At 48.6% G+C, this 14,536-nt stretch overlaps 1 protein-coding gene across 3 annotated transcripts in view; it reads left to right on the top strand.

Moving 5' to 3' along the window:
• Nucleotides 1-3,561: 3,561 nt before the first annotated feature.
• PDZD2 (PDZ domain containing 2) overlaps nucleotides 3,562-14,536 on the top strand; it is a 472,962-nt gene continuing 461,987 nt past the window's right edge. For all 3 annotated transcript variants that reach the window (XM_009208211.4, XM_009208214.4, XM_009208215.4), the window contains exon 1: nucleotides 3,562-3,648. The gene's annotated coding sequence lies outside the window, so the exon portion shown is untranslated. The remainder of the gene's footprint in view (nucleotides 3,649-14,536) is intronic.

Consider the following 14,536-nt stretch of genomic DNA (forward strand, 5'->3'; position numbering starts at 1 on the left):
TTTTGGGAATCCTTAAGCGTAGTCCAGACTGCGATCCACTGAATTAATGTTTTACTATGATTGTTACTCATTTGTTCTTTCTTTTTTTTTTTTTTTTGAGATGGAGTCTTGCTCTGACTCTCAGACAGGAGTACAATGGTATGATCTTGGCTCACTGCAAACTTTGCCTCCTAGGCTCAAGTGATTCTCCTACCTCAGCCTCACCAGTAGCTGGGATTACAGGTGGCCGCTGTCATGCCTGGCTAATTTTTTCATTTTCAGTGGAAGCTGGGTTTCACCATGTTGGCCAGGCTGGTCTCAAACTCCTGACCTCAGGTGATCCGCCCCTCTTGGCCTCTGAAAGTGCTGGGATTACAGGTCTGAGCCACTGCGCTTGGCCGCATTTCTTCTTTTTAAGCCCCTTTCTTGGCCAGGGGATGGCTCATTCCAGTGTGAGGTCATGAATGGAAGAGTTAGTGGCCAGGAATTTGCGGAAGAAAGAAAAAAGGGTAATTAGCTAGGTAAACAGGAAGCTAGAATCTGTTTTGGAGATAAAATGAACCCACAGAGGCTGGGAGGAGAAAGGGAATTGAGCCAGTTGTTGACTAAGTTTACTTCTCCTCCCTTGAAACTTACTTGGAAGAGCAGATGAGGCGGAAAGATGGAACGCAGTCTTCTCAAGAGTTGGTAAGGAAACCTCCAGTTCTAGTTTCAGCTGCCTGGTCTGTAGATTTTTCTTCATAACAGGGAGAAAGCTCAGAGGTAAACCACATGGCACTGCAATCCATGAGAATCTACTTGGACTCACCTAAACCACACTACATTCTGTCACTGAGACAGCTTGGGATCACACGTTTTTTTATTTGTTCATCATTTGAATCCTCCTTTGCTCTGAAGTCTTAGATTTTCTATATACAGCCTCCTCCTCCACATCACATATATTATGAGCACTAAATTAAAATGGCAACTTTGATAGAAGTACTAATCTGTGACTAAATATTTAACAAGGGGGCAGAAAGAATTTACATTTTGATCTTCAAACATTGGAAAATAAATGCCCTCAGTTGTCAGCTTTCCAAATTGAGAAGATTGCAAGGGCAAAACAAAATTTCCATGCATTTGATTGACCTCTTGTGAGTTGAACTATTATTAGCAGAGGAGAACTTGCCAAAAATATCTGGAAAATATCAGCTGAAAAGTGATTGAAATGAAGTATTTAAAGCAGGTCAGCAGGGCCATGTCTGAAGGAGACAGATATAAAATACATCTGCATATATTGTATTTATACATAATATATGCCACATATAACATACACATATATACCTAACAATTCATTTTAATTCAGCAAATATTTATTGAGTGGTTATTGGGTCAGATACCATGCCACCCTAGGCTTTGGGAACACAAACAATAAGCTTTAAGTTCTCTTACCTCCAGGAACTCACAAGCTAGAAATATGTGAGACAAAACACCATAATTCCTACAACTTAATACACCTGACAAGGGTTAGATTAGCAATTTGCATAAAGTGCTACCATTGCAGCAATTAACAAGGCAGAGGAAACCTGATGTTTGTTCTGATGATCAGAGAAGCCTTTCCGGTAGAGATGACATTTACCTCCTTGTGATTTCAGCAGACACAAGAGAGTGAGAATGTCACTCTGGCAGAGGAAACAGAATTTACAGATTAGGAGTACATGGCTGGAATGAAAGAATTGGGGATGGCAGTGGATAAGAAATAGCAGTGACTGCAGTTTGAGTGATAAATTTATTTGCATATTCATTGATTCAGCAAACTTTTAATGGGTGCTGAGGGAGGTAGGCCCAAGCTATGTGCTGGGTACCGAGGCTGACAAAACAGGTACAGAGTGGTGGAAGATGGGCCTGGGATTGTGAAACAAACAGAAAGCACCAGCCCTCTTTGATCCTTCTAGAAGGATTTTTTGTGGTGTCCCAATGATACCTTTCATTGACAATGGTTACCATTTCATTGAGCACCTCCTAAGTACTGTGCTGAACAACTGTGTTACTGCTAGTTCTGGCAATCCTGCAGGATAGGTGTTTTCTCTATTTACACATAGGAAGAGAAGCTCTGAGTGCCTGAGAGTGCCCAGCTTGTCATATACGATGCTTGGATTTGTGCAAGCATTGATCTCAGTGGCCTGGTAATTATAAAAGCTGAAAAACAGCTGAAATCAAGAACTTCTCCACCCCAACCCCTGAGGACATTACCATCTCCAAATGCCTTGGGACCACTCGGGTCTCTGGTGTTGCGCGACAGCTCTGTCCGGTCTGTGCAGGTGATTTATGTCTGCCTGCTTTTCGGAGTTATTGCCTTGCTGGGCAGAACTGCAGCTGGGGCCTGCCCTGTCCCATCCCCATCCCCCCGAAAGCAAAGATTTCCAATTACTGTTCTGCAGAAAATGTCAAAAGCATTATTCAACTATTCATTATCCCGGTTTTGTAATTTTTCGTATGTTTTTACTCTTATCTGCCAGCACTTGAAAAAGACCAGCTTTTTCCTCTTAAGAGAGCTTAACTTGCAGAGCTGTGCAGTCTTCCTATTATGTTCTTATCATCCTCTCCCTGTGGTAGGCAGAATGACAAGGATGACAAAAAAAGAACCAAAAATATTTGAAGGCCTTCCTGAAAATCCACCGGAATGAAGGATCCCAAAAGCCTGAGGCTCCGTTCCTCGAGTGACCTGGACGGCAGCCAAGGGCGGCTGGCATTAGCTCTCACGGTCCACGCAGCAGGAGCTCGTGGCTAGTACTCATGGGACCAAAACCACCACTCCAGGGCCATGGGATTTCCCCCAGGGGCTTAACTGGGGGATTAAGCAGCTCTGAGGTGCCAAGAGGTCCCCTCTCCCCGAAATCCTCATACCAGTGCTAAATTACCTTTGGTATCCCAAGGACCAGAGGCTAAGGGTAGCTTGGGGTGAGTGGTTAGCTCTTCTCCCATCTCCTCTGGCCCCTCCGCCCCATTCTTTGATAAGGCAATTGACATTTTTCTTTTTGCTATGTAAAATGCTATGCAGAGGCAACTTCACATCCCCTAGCTCGCTCTGTTCCACCTAGATGGCGCCCTAAGCCCCGCCTGTATGGAGATTCGGAGCAGCCATCTCCCTGGCTGCCTTCCTCCCAAGATCCCCAGGTTTCTGAAACCGGCGCACCAGGACTCCTGGCTCACCCAGAGAGACTCCTTGCCCGCGGCGGGGCTCGCTCGGGGAAATCCCCGCCCACCTTGTTATTCCTGCAGGGGAATCCCCGCCCCCCGTCCCTGTCACTCCGGGAAGGGAGTTCCCGCCCCTCGAATCAACCAGAGGGAGGGAATCCCCGCCCATCCCGGAGGCTCGGCGGATCCCTTGCGCAGCGCGGCGAGGAGTGGACTCCAGCGCCTGTGCATGCCGGCCCCGGGCAGCGGGACGCGGCGGGGCGGCGGCTGCAGGCAGCGGAGGAGCCGCAGGCCGAGCCCAGGGCACCGGGATTGCGCCTCCCGCGGCTGCCGGCGAACCGCGGCTTTGCAGCTCGGGGCAGGCGCGGCGGCGGCACCGGTGGTGGCCGCGGTGGCGGCCGCGGTGGCGGCAGCTGCGCGGGGACCCGCCGGGCGGCGCCTGGGTCTGGACGTGCGAGGAAGCCGCGGGAGCCTCGGCCGAGCCGCGAGCAGGTGAAGCGACCGTCCCGCTGCAGCCGGGACGCGCCGGCTCCGGGTGGGCAGGGGATGGGGGAGGCTGGGCACCCCCGAGACCGTGTGTGCCCAGGAAAGTTTAGCGACAAATCTGGGTGCGGGAATCCCAGCCCTAGCAGGGCGAGGAGTGAGGACGCCGAACCGGGGTCCCACGTTGGGCGGCGCAAACTCCTCTAGCATCCGGCCGGGGACGGGGAGGGCGCAGCGCAGGGGAGGGGGCTGGACAGAGCGGGACCGAGACAGCGGGACACCCGGAGACTCACTGTACCCAGGACAGGGCCGGGAGCTCCTGCACGGGCGCGCATCCCGGGTCCCCATCCCTGGGCCGTCTTCTGGTCCCCTCCTCCGGCAGGAGCGGAGGTACTCAGGTACTCCGGCCTCAGGTAATGTCTTGGGGACCATCCTACCTCGGGCGTGTTTCATCTCTCGCCCCCTCTCTGCCCAGATGAGACGTTAGACGCGGGGCGAGGGAGTGCAGAGGGCGCGCAAAGAGCAAGGGCATCTTAGGGCCGGTTATTGGCGTCTGCCGGGGAGATGGGGAACATAATGATAGGGAAATCCTGCCTCTCTCTGAAGTCGAGTTTCTCCTAAAACCTGGTTTCCCCCTCCCTGTCTTCCTCTCTCCCTCCCTCGGGTTTGCATTTGTGTTTTAAGTCTTTGAGCTGCCTGTGGTCCCCGCTATTTGGAAAATCCATGAAAGCGCAAGGCTGAATTGAGCAGCAGGAGGGTCCAGGACCCCTGGCAGGAATTTGCCAGAAGCTGTCCTCGGCAGCCCAAATCTATGCAGAGACCTTGATAAGGGACACTGGAGTGGGAGGAGGACAAGGTCTGGCATGGGCTGGTCGCAGAGACTGGAATGGCAGGCACGAGGGCATTCCAGAGCTCCAGACCTGCCCTGGGACTGGCGGTTGGGCAGTGTTGGGGGATGGAGCTGAGTCTGAGTCTGTCCTCTGCAGCTGGCTGGCCCAACCTCTTGCCTCCACCAAAGGTAGGGTAGGTGGATATGTTTGCCTTGACAAATCGCAATGAAACTACTGGAAGTGGTTGCTGAGTGGCTGCAGTGATGCCCTGATCTGTCCTTGCAGAGAGACCCCCTGGACCTTCAGGGCCTCTTCTCCAGTGGGGTCTCCCACACTGGAGGGCTTTAGGGGCCCGGCATCTCTACTGGGCCAGCTTTTGTGGGTTGTGACTTCTGGGTGGCCGCCAGATAGGTGCAGGTTGGCAGGTGTGGAGTGGGAGTGCTGCTTGTGGGGGCAGAAGAGAATGTTTCAGAACACACCCCTGGCTGTAGGTGGTGGTTCTGGCTTCATCAATTCCTTCTTCCATTAGGATGGGTCCAGAGCTGCTGCTCCTATAATAACCATCTAGTGGTGTGAGTGAGTGAGTGTGTGTGTGTGTTGCGGGGGTTAGGTGTAGGAGTAGGGGGCTGTCAGGTGCTATGAGAGGAAGAATCAGAACCATGTAAAGTATATAAATGCACCTACCTTGACATAGTTAATATGCTTCTGGAAAAATATTGAATTATACTTTAAATCTATCACTGAAATGGATTTTGCATGCACTTTATGGCAGTTTACTATTTAAGGAAACATGATAATTGCTCTATTCATTTCAATCATTTTATTTTTGGAATACCTGTGGTTTGCTGTGCTGGAGGCTGAGGAGGCTTTGAGGTTCCAGGATATGCTTAGATGAAAGACGTTCCCTTGCTGCTGTCAGTCTGTCAGTGTCCGTCCAGCAGGAGAAGGGCGAGAAACCTGCTGAGCACTATGGTGCAGACCAGTGCACAGGCTGCATGTAGTAGACGCCCTGTGTTTATTGGATGAGGGAGTGAAGGGATGATTAAGTGAGTAAAGTACCTGAAGAGTGGTCCAAATAAAACATTTTGGGAGTATGGAGGAAAAACAAGTCACTTTTGTCAGAGAGGATTTGAAAGGCTTTGTGGAGGAGCTCTTAGGTGGAATCGAGAGGTTGATCCTGAGTTAGGACTCAGTGCTAAGGACTCAGAGGAACTTAGTTCTCCAGATAGTAGGGAGATGTGTGGGATTTCTTTCTTTCTTTCTTTCTTTCTTTTTTTTTTTTTGAGACTGGGTCTCATTGTTGCCCAGACCCAAGCAATCCTCCCACCTAAGCCTCCCAAGTAGCTGGGATCACAGGTGTGTGTCACCACACCCAGATAATTTTTGTGTTTTTTTGGAGATGGGGTTTCACTATGTTGCTTATGCTGGTCTCGAACTCCTGGGCTTAAGTGATCCTGGTGTCTTGGTCTCCCAACGTGCTGGAATTACAGGCATGAGCCACAGTGCCCAACCTGGACCCTCGTTCTGCTCCTACACAACCCTTTAGCACACTCACCATGCTTCCCTGGGTGTGTTTCTTTAGGGCCTTATTTTATTCATACCCAGATAAGGCCTGGAACAGTTGCTAATCAACTTCCTCAGGTTAGACAGGAAAAGAGGCAGAGGGAACACCCCAGACCCCACCGCCCGGGCTGATCATACGTAGGGTGTTGTGGAAACCCTCTCCCAGAGGCTCCAGGCCTGGTGAGCTGAACAAGATAACACAGAGCTGTGGATACTCCCTTGCTTTTGATCATGTGGGCCTAAGTGACTCAGACCATGGTGTTGGGGGCGTCTCTGTTGGAAGGTGGCTCCAGGTCTCTCCTACTGCACCAACCGCAAGGGGACAAATTCCAAAGATGAACCCTCAAAAGGTCAGGAGCAAATCCAAAGAGAAGCTGAATCTCTTCAAGAAGACAGACTTAGAGACTCAACAGTTTCCGCCTCTTTCTTCTGTCCTCAGACACATCCCCGCAGCACCAGGGAGGATGCTGAGGTCAGAGTTGAGTTTCAAGAACAGGAAGAGCTAGGCAGGCAAGCCCGTGAGCGAGGTTAGCAGACAAGTGGAGAGGCAGGGATGTCTCAGAGGTGCCCACACCCGGAAGGATGATAGGAAAAGGCCACTGATAGAACAGTGTCTGTGAGGGGTGTTCATGAAGCCAGGCTGCAAGGGAAGAAGCAGACAATGATTGCCAAGACAGTGACACTGCGGGTATAGACACTGGATCCAGAAGTGTGCTGGTTGAAAATAATCCACAGAGTATTTTGAGGAGGTTGTAGCATTGAAGGAAGGTTTATTCATGAGAGTCCCTTCGTTCTCCCTCCCAGGCATGTTTGGTAAACACAAGAGATGTGCGAGACCAGATCAGGGGTGTTTGGGCTGGAAGAGGCGAGCAAGTGCGGGGAAAAGAACAATTCTGGCATCTGCCTTCCCTGGAAGGCCAGAGGGAAGCAGAGGTTGGTGAGGCCCTGGAGAGAATGAGGAAAACAGGGGAGGCATTTGCTGAGACCTGGGGTCACTTCGTGAAGCTGGGGGCTGGGAGAAAGGGCGGCTGTACTGCTGCCTGCCAGAGGAAGCAAACCCGGCACCTGGCACCAGTGGAGGCAGCCAGGAGGGAAAGGAAGGTCCTGAGTTGGGGTCATAGGCTTTGGCTGGAATCCTAGCAGTGCAGAGAACTTCCTGCTGGGCCAGATGATTAGAGATTTTGAAGCCTCCATTTGCTCATGTGTAAAATTGGTGCAGTCGTTACTTCACAGGATTGTTCTTAGGAGGAATCAAAAGAGGTCCTAAGGTGTGTTTGGAAGGCCCTCCATGGTAGCATCTGCTGTATGGTGGATTCTTTTGAGTAGCGTGTCCAGAAATGCATAAACCGCTCCCCAAAGTCAGTGAGAGCCCAGTTGAGTGTAGAAGGCAGGAGTTTTTAGCAGACTTGCCTGAAGCTTTCTTTCAACTGTGGATGAAAAGCTTTGGACTACTACGAGCAGTTGGGTCTCCCTGTTCACACCTTGACGAATCCTTCAAGGTTTCTGTCTTTTAATCTGTTGGCTTGTTGCAGTACTGCATCTGAATTTAATGTCCCTCTGTTATGCAAAGATCCAGTTACCAGGTGCAGAGCAGGGAGAGGTTGGATGGTCTCCTCTGTCCTCCGTGCTTCGGAAGGGGATCATGCACTCACACTTGGTAAGGCCTGCATTTGAGGAAGCTGAGGCCCAGAAAAACAGAGAACTTGCCCCATTAGACAACTAGAACTAGAGTGACAAAACACAGTTGCTTGATCTGGGGAACTGCTTGTCTTTCAATAGCAGTGGTGTTGTCCAAAGTGCGGGTGGCTGAGGAAGAATTAAAAATCTGCACTCCCCCTTGGTTTTATTAATGGGTCTTTGATTATAGTTAAAAAGATGAAAAAATAATCTCACTTATTAGTGAAGAGGGAAAGAAAAAGAGTACTTGACTTACTAAACACTAAGTTGATATGTGCCAAATTAAATGAAATTGGGGGAAATATGATTTTTTTTTTTTTTTTTTTTTTTGAGACAGGGTCTCATTCTGTCACCCAGGCTGCAGTGGCATGACCACGGCTCACAGCAGCCTTGACCTCCCAGGCTCAAGTGATCCTCCCACCTCAGCCTCCCAAGTAGCTGGGAAGCTGAGACAACAGACACTCACCACCACACCTGGCTAATTATTATTTTTAAAAAACTTTTTGTGGAGGCGGGGTTTTACCATGTTGCCCAGGCTGGTATCAAACTCCTGGGCTCAAGCGATCCACCCATCTCAGCTGCCCAAAGCGCTGGGATTGTAGGCATTGAGGACTGTTTTTTAAGGAAATGGAAGTATAGAATTATCTGGAAAATTTTCTCAAATTATTCCTTATTTTCCAACCGGGTGGTCTATGTCTAGATTTGGACCTGTGCATAGGTTGCATATAAAACAATGGATCTTTTTATGGTGTCTAGAAAGTTGCCAATCTTGATCTCCTATTATCCGTACTTTAGAAATAGAGGAAAGATGGAATTGGAAAAGAATACATTTCCCGTGGGTTCTGGCGGGGAGGGTTTGAAGCCAGGTAGGTCATCTGATTCCGTCCGATTATCTGAGAGCTTAAGAGTTCTGCGTTCTATTTACAAATGTGTTGAAGAAGACATTGGGAGCATTTACAGTTTGAAAACTTAATAGTTGAAGAGGCCTTTTGTGGTCTGATAAGGCGGCTGAGCCGAGAGACGGTTTGTTAAGACACTAAGCATGCGGAGAAGACACATTTGTCTTTTAAGCCTCTCCAGCTCCAGGAAGAGGCCTACCCCTGGCCGTGGCCTCTCTCCGGTGCCAGTAGTGTATTCACCCCACACTCTCGATGAAGCCAGAAAACAGTCTCCATTCTGAGAGTCCTGGCTGCTCCGTGCATGCATTCCCTACCGGAATGCGTTCTGAGTGAATAATGAGTGGTCTATTAACTTCCAGAACATCAGAAACTTAAGATTCTCAACTCTCTTTATGAAGCCATTGAATGAAACCAGATAGCATTGAATACCTGGCTGACAAAGTTATTCTTGGATTATTTGTTTTTAGGTTATACAGTTTCTGGGGCTCATCAAGCCCTCTAGGACACATAAAGAGGTTTTGGAGAAGCAGCATTGGGGGAACCGACTTCACAGCAAAGAGGATTAATTGTGCACACACAATTGTTGCGAGCTCTGAATGAAATAATAGCAAGGACATGGGGGAAGTTTTGTTGTCTTTTAAGTCTAAGAAGCAGCCTGAAATGCCTAGATATCCACAGGAGGATTTAAAAAATCACAAATTCTTAAGGATCTGCAGGTCCATAAAAGGGCATTATCCAATCTCTTGCCTTCAGGGAGACATAAACTTAGCTCATTCTGGTTAAGGATCTACGGTTTTAACAGCTTCCTGAGGAAGGGGCGTCCATGGCATATTTGGCTCTTAACACAGTGATGCCCCAGACTGGTTCTTTGAGGTGTTTTAGCAGGAGTCGAAATGGATTTCAGAGGAGTTATTCTTGGTCTCGTTTTTTCTTTTTTTTTTTTTTGAGATGGAGTCTTGCTCTGTTGCCCAGGCTGGAGTGCAGTGGTACGATCTCGGCTCACTGCAACCTCCGCCTCCTGGGTTCAAGCGATTCTTCTGCCTCAGCCTCCCGAGTAGCTGGGATTATAGGCGCGCACCATCACGCCCAGCTAATTTTTGTATTTTTAGTAGAGATGTGGTTTCACCATGTTGGCCAGGATGGTCTTGATTTCTTGACCTTGTGATCCGCCTGCCTTGGCCTCCCAAAGTGCTGGGATTACAGGCATGAGCCACTGTGCCCGGCTGGTCTCATTTTTATCAACACTTGGACACCTCTAGTACTTGACTTTGCAAGCCCTAGACTTTATCATCCAAGTTAACACAACAGACCCTGTTGTCCTGGCCTCAGGACAGCCATCATCCTGCTTGGCTAAAAATAAAGACGGCACTCATACAGTGTAGAATTAGGATTCCTTCCGTGAGCGGGGGCACGCTTTGTGCTGTGGCTACCCCAAAGTCAATTCCCTGGCTGGGACCTGCCAGCTCAGGCAGTGGGAGTTGTACTGGGAGGAGGGTGGGAGAGATGGTAATTTTGGATCTCAGTGTACTCAGTAGGGAGAAGGGGGCAGGGAACTGGGCTGCCTTACATGGGAGGCCTCCGGGCATCCCCAGGCAGCTGGTAGGAGGAGAGAGGGTGCCAGGGAGCTTTGCGCTACAGGGGGCCTTCTCACTACTGTCACTCCTAGGGAGATCTCAGGATACCTGGGGCGGGGGGAACAAAATAAACACCAACTCTTTTGTCCCTTTCACCAAAGGCCAGCACATTTCCGACGCCTGTCTAAGGTGAACCTGGCTTGTCCTGTTTACACGTCCTGGGATGTTACTGTAATTCCAGTATTCCAGAAGACTGTTTCTGGAGAGTGGAGAGGCAAGTGTATTTTGGGTAGCCGTAATATCTTGGGTTGGTGGGTACGGGTTTGAACACCCAGTAATGCCCCTTACCCCTGAGGAATTCCAGGGACTGAGCCACCAGAAATGTCTTCAGGAACCTGACCCCTCCGTGTCACGAACATTGAGGGTAGCTCCTGAGACTGCTTATGTTTGCGTGCAGGTGATCAAATGGAATCATAGGCTCTCTCCAAGAGCGTGAAGGTTTCTTTTTCTTTTTCTGTTTAATAAAGCAAGATGTCAATCAACTCTACATTTTTGTGTGTTGGCCAATGGACACTTATAAAATGTCTGATTTCAGCTGTGTTTCAGTTGAACACCCCCCACCACCCGCCAAACACACTCTTTCTGGCCCAGTGTGTTTTATAGAGATTTGGGTAAAACTAGATTGTGCTCTATGGGTCTCCTGGTGAAGAGAATTCACTTCCAAGGCTAAAGCAACCATGCAAATATTATTACAAAACCACTCAGCATACAAAATTGGCATAGCTTTCCTCCACAGTTTGCCACTGCCCACTCTCCACTCCTACCCCGCCCTGGCCACCTTAATTCCCAGTATCATTAGGCTGAAAGAGGGACAGCTGTCTCCAGAAAATGTGCTCCGAGTGTCCTCATCAGCGTGGATTCCCAAGAGAGAGCAGGCAGTGAGATGGCACGAGGAGAGGAAGGTACTGGAAAGAATTGCATTAACCCCTCTCTGGACTCACTGCTCGTCTTTAAAAACCTAAGCAGATATCAGGCTTATTGATTTCTTTATTGGTGGCAGCTGTGGAGCTGCAGTCCACTATTTTTGGCACCTGGGAGATGCACACGGCCCCTGAGCACATTTCCCACCTTCTGATCCCTCACCTGCTCAGCTTCCAGGGCTCCATCTTTATCTTGAGGATCTCTGAAGACTGCCTCTTCCCCCATACTCTTCAGGATCCAGTACAATGCCTAGTATGTGGGTAAAAATTAAAATTAGTTGAATGTTCACTATTTGGCAGGCACTGTTCTAGACACTTGCCACATACAGCTCATTCAGTTCTCATAATCTGATGAGGTACATACTGTTATTACCTCATGTTCGTTTCCTGGGGCTGCCGTCAGAAATTAAAACAGCCGAAATTCATCCTCTCCCAGTATCCTCTTCACAGGTCCGAAGTCTGAAATCAAGGTGTTGACAGGGCTGTGCTCCCCCTGGAAGCTCTAGGAGAGAAACCTTCCCTGCCTCTTGCAGCTTCTGGGAGCTGTGGACATTCCTTGTGCTGCTTCAGCCCAGTCTATGTGTGTGTCGTCACATTGCTTTGTCTGTGTGTCTATGTCTTTTCTCTTGTCTGCATGTTTCTACTTTGTGTGTCTCTTATAAGGACATTTGTCATTGGAGTTAGGGCTACCCAAATAATTCAGGATGATTCCAACTTGAGATTATTAATTTAATTACATCTGCAAAGACACTTTTGCCAAATAAGGACACATTTGCAGGTTTTGGGATGTAGGTATATCTTTTGGGGAGCTACTATTCAACCCACTACAACCCCTTTTGCGATGGAAAAATGGTGATACAATGTGGTTACGCGAATTCTCTGAGGTTACACAGCCAGGAGTTGCTAGAATTGGAATTTACATACAGCAGCCTGGCTCTAGAGCTTCCGTATGGACCACTACTCTCTCTTGCCTTTCAGTAAATGTGCTCCATGATTGTTCACGGTATGAATGGATGGCAGGATAGGTGGGGAAATAGATGGACAAAAAGATGCTGATAACAATATTGGCCTACATTCTCCTTCCTTCCCAATGTGTTGAAAATAATAACAATAACTGGTATTCATTGTTTTATGCTCTTGACCCGGGACTTATCCTTGCATCCTCTTTTTTGGCTGTTCCAGGGAGAGCTCAACTGTCTCAAGGCATTGCCTGCCATCTGTGCGCTACTGCCTTCCAAACTGATGTCCGTAGCCTTGATCTCTCTGCTGTGTTCCAGACTCATGTGCCCCACTGCCCCTTTACCATTCCAGTGGGGGCATTATAGGGATCTCTAACCTAGCATGACAAAATGCAATCCTTGATATGTCTCTTTCAAGTTAGTTCTTTCCTTCTCCTCCTGCCATCTCAGCAAATGGCACCACCATCCACCCAAGGGGTCATCTCTAAAACTAGAAACCACCATTCTCTTTTCCTGACATTCTGTGTCCAAATCCAGGAGTAAGTCCTGTTGACCCCACCTCCAGCCTCCACCCTGTTCTCCTGCCTCCACGGCAGCCACCCTTTTTAAAGTCACTGCCATCTCGCCCCTGGACCCATGCTGCAGTCATCTTCTCACTGGGCCACCTGAGGACACTCTTGACCCCAGTCCTTTTCCTCCGAGCAGCCAGAGGGGTCTTTTATTGTTTTAAGACTTTTTTTTTTTTTAACATAGCAATTTTATGTTCACAGCCAAATTGAGAGGAAAGTACAGAGATTTCCTATATACCTGTTGCCCCTACACATGCAGAGCCTCCGCTCTCGTCAACATACTTCACCACACTGGTTCATTTGTTACAGTCGATGAACCTGTGTTGGAACACCGTTATCCCTTGAGCCCATAGTTTACTTTAGGGTTCACTCTTACATTCTGTGGGTTTGGATAAATGTATAATGTCGTGTATCCACCATTATATTATAATACAGAGTAGTGTCACTGGCCTAAAAATCTTCTGTGCTCTGCCTCCTATTCATCCCTCCTGCCCCCCTAACCCAGAGGGGTTTTTGTTTGTTTGTTTAAGAGATGGGGTCTCACTGTGTCACCCAGGCTGGTGTCAAACTCCTGGGCCCAAGTGGTCCACCCGTTTTGGCCTCCCAAAGTCCTGTGATTACAGACATGAGCCACTGTGCCTAGCCAGAGGGGTCTTTTAAAAACGCAAGTCATATCACTCCCCGGCTTAAAACTGGACATTTCTTATTGCCATTTCAGTGTGATTCAGGCTCCTTGCCCCAATCCACCTCTCCTATGACTCCTTCTCTTACCACTCATTGCCCTCACTCCATGCCTGACACGCTGTACTTCTTTCAGTTTTGGAACACATCAAGTTCTGTCCCACATCAGTGCTCTTCTCCTGCTTGGAAACATCTTCCCCCAGATCTTCACAGGAACATATGATCTAACAGGACCACCCCCAGGTACTCTATCACATGACTCCTGTTTGAAATAAAATCTTTGGTTTATTCATTTATTGTCTGTCTCAGCTATTGGATCATAAGCTCCATTAAAGCAAATAACTAGTTTGTGTATCTCACATGCTGAAAATAGTTCCTATTTTTGCCTTTCCTTTAAGGGTTCAAGGAAGAGGGTTTAAAATATCCAGTCTCAGCTGTGTGCGGTGGCTCACGCCTGTAATCCCAGCACTCTGGGAGGCTGAGGCAGGCGGATCACGAAGTCAGGAGTTCGAGACCAGACCAGCCTGGCCAATATGGTGAAACCCCGTCGCTGCTAAAAACAAAAATTAGCCGGGCGTGGTGACGCGTGCCTAGAGTCCCAGCTACTCGGGAGGCTGAGGCAGGAGAATGATGTGAACCCGGGAGGCAGAGGTTGCAGTGAGCCGAGATCACATCCCTGTACTGCAGCCTGGGCGACAGAGTAAGACTCCATCTCGGGAAAAAAAAAAAAAAAGAAATCAAGTCTTAGGGCAAATCAGAAAAAATCTTGAGCCTCAAAGAAGAGAAAGAGAAATGATCTTCTTAGCGTCTCAAGATTAAGTCCCAGGCCAACTGGAGAAATAGTACATTGGGAATCTGAGTGAGTATATTTCTTCCCTGTGTTAACAATCTGTGTCTTGGGTTTATGAGCAGGAAAATGAATTACCCAGTAGACATTCAATAAATGTCTGTTGAACAAGTCAAGCACTTAAAGCATTTCAGGCACTGTTCCCAGTTATCCTTACTTTTCAGATGAGGAAACATAGGCTTGGAGAGGCTAAGTGACTTGCCTGAGGTTACATATCTATTAAGAGTTGGAGCAGGCTGAGCGCAGTGGCTCACACCTGTAATCCCAGCACTTTGGGAGACTGAGGCGGGCGGATCATGAGGTCAGGAGATCGAGACC

Source organism: Papio anubis, chromosome 5, assembly GCF_008728515.1.
Source record: "Papio anubis isolate 15944 chromosome 5, Panubis1.0, whole genome shotgun sequence".
Taxonomy (NCBI): Eukaryota; Metazoa; Chordata; class Mammalia; order Primates; family Cercopithecidae; genus Papio; species Papio anubis.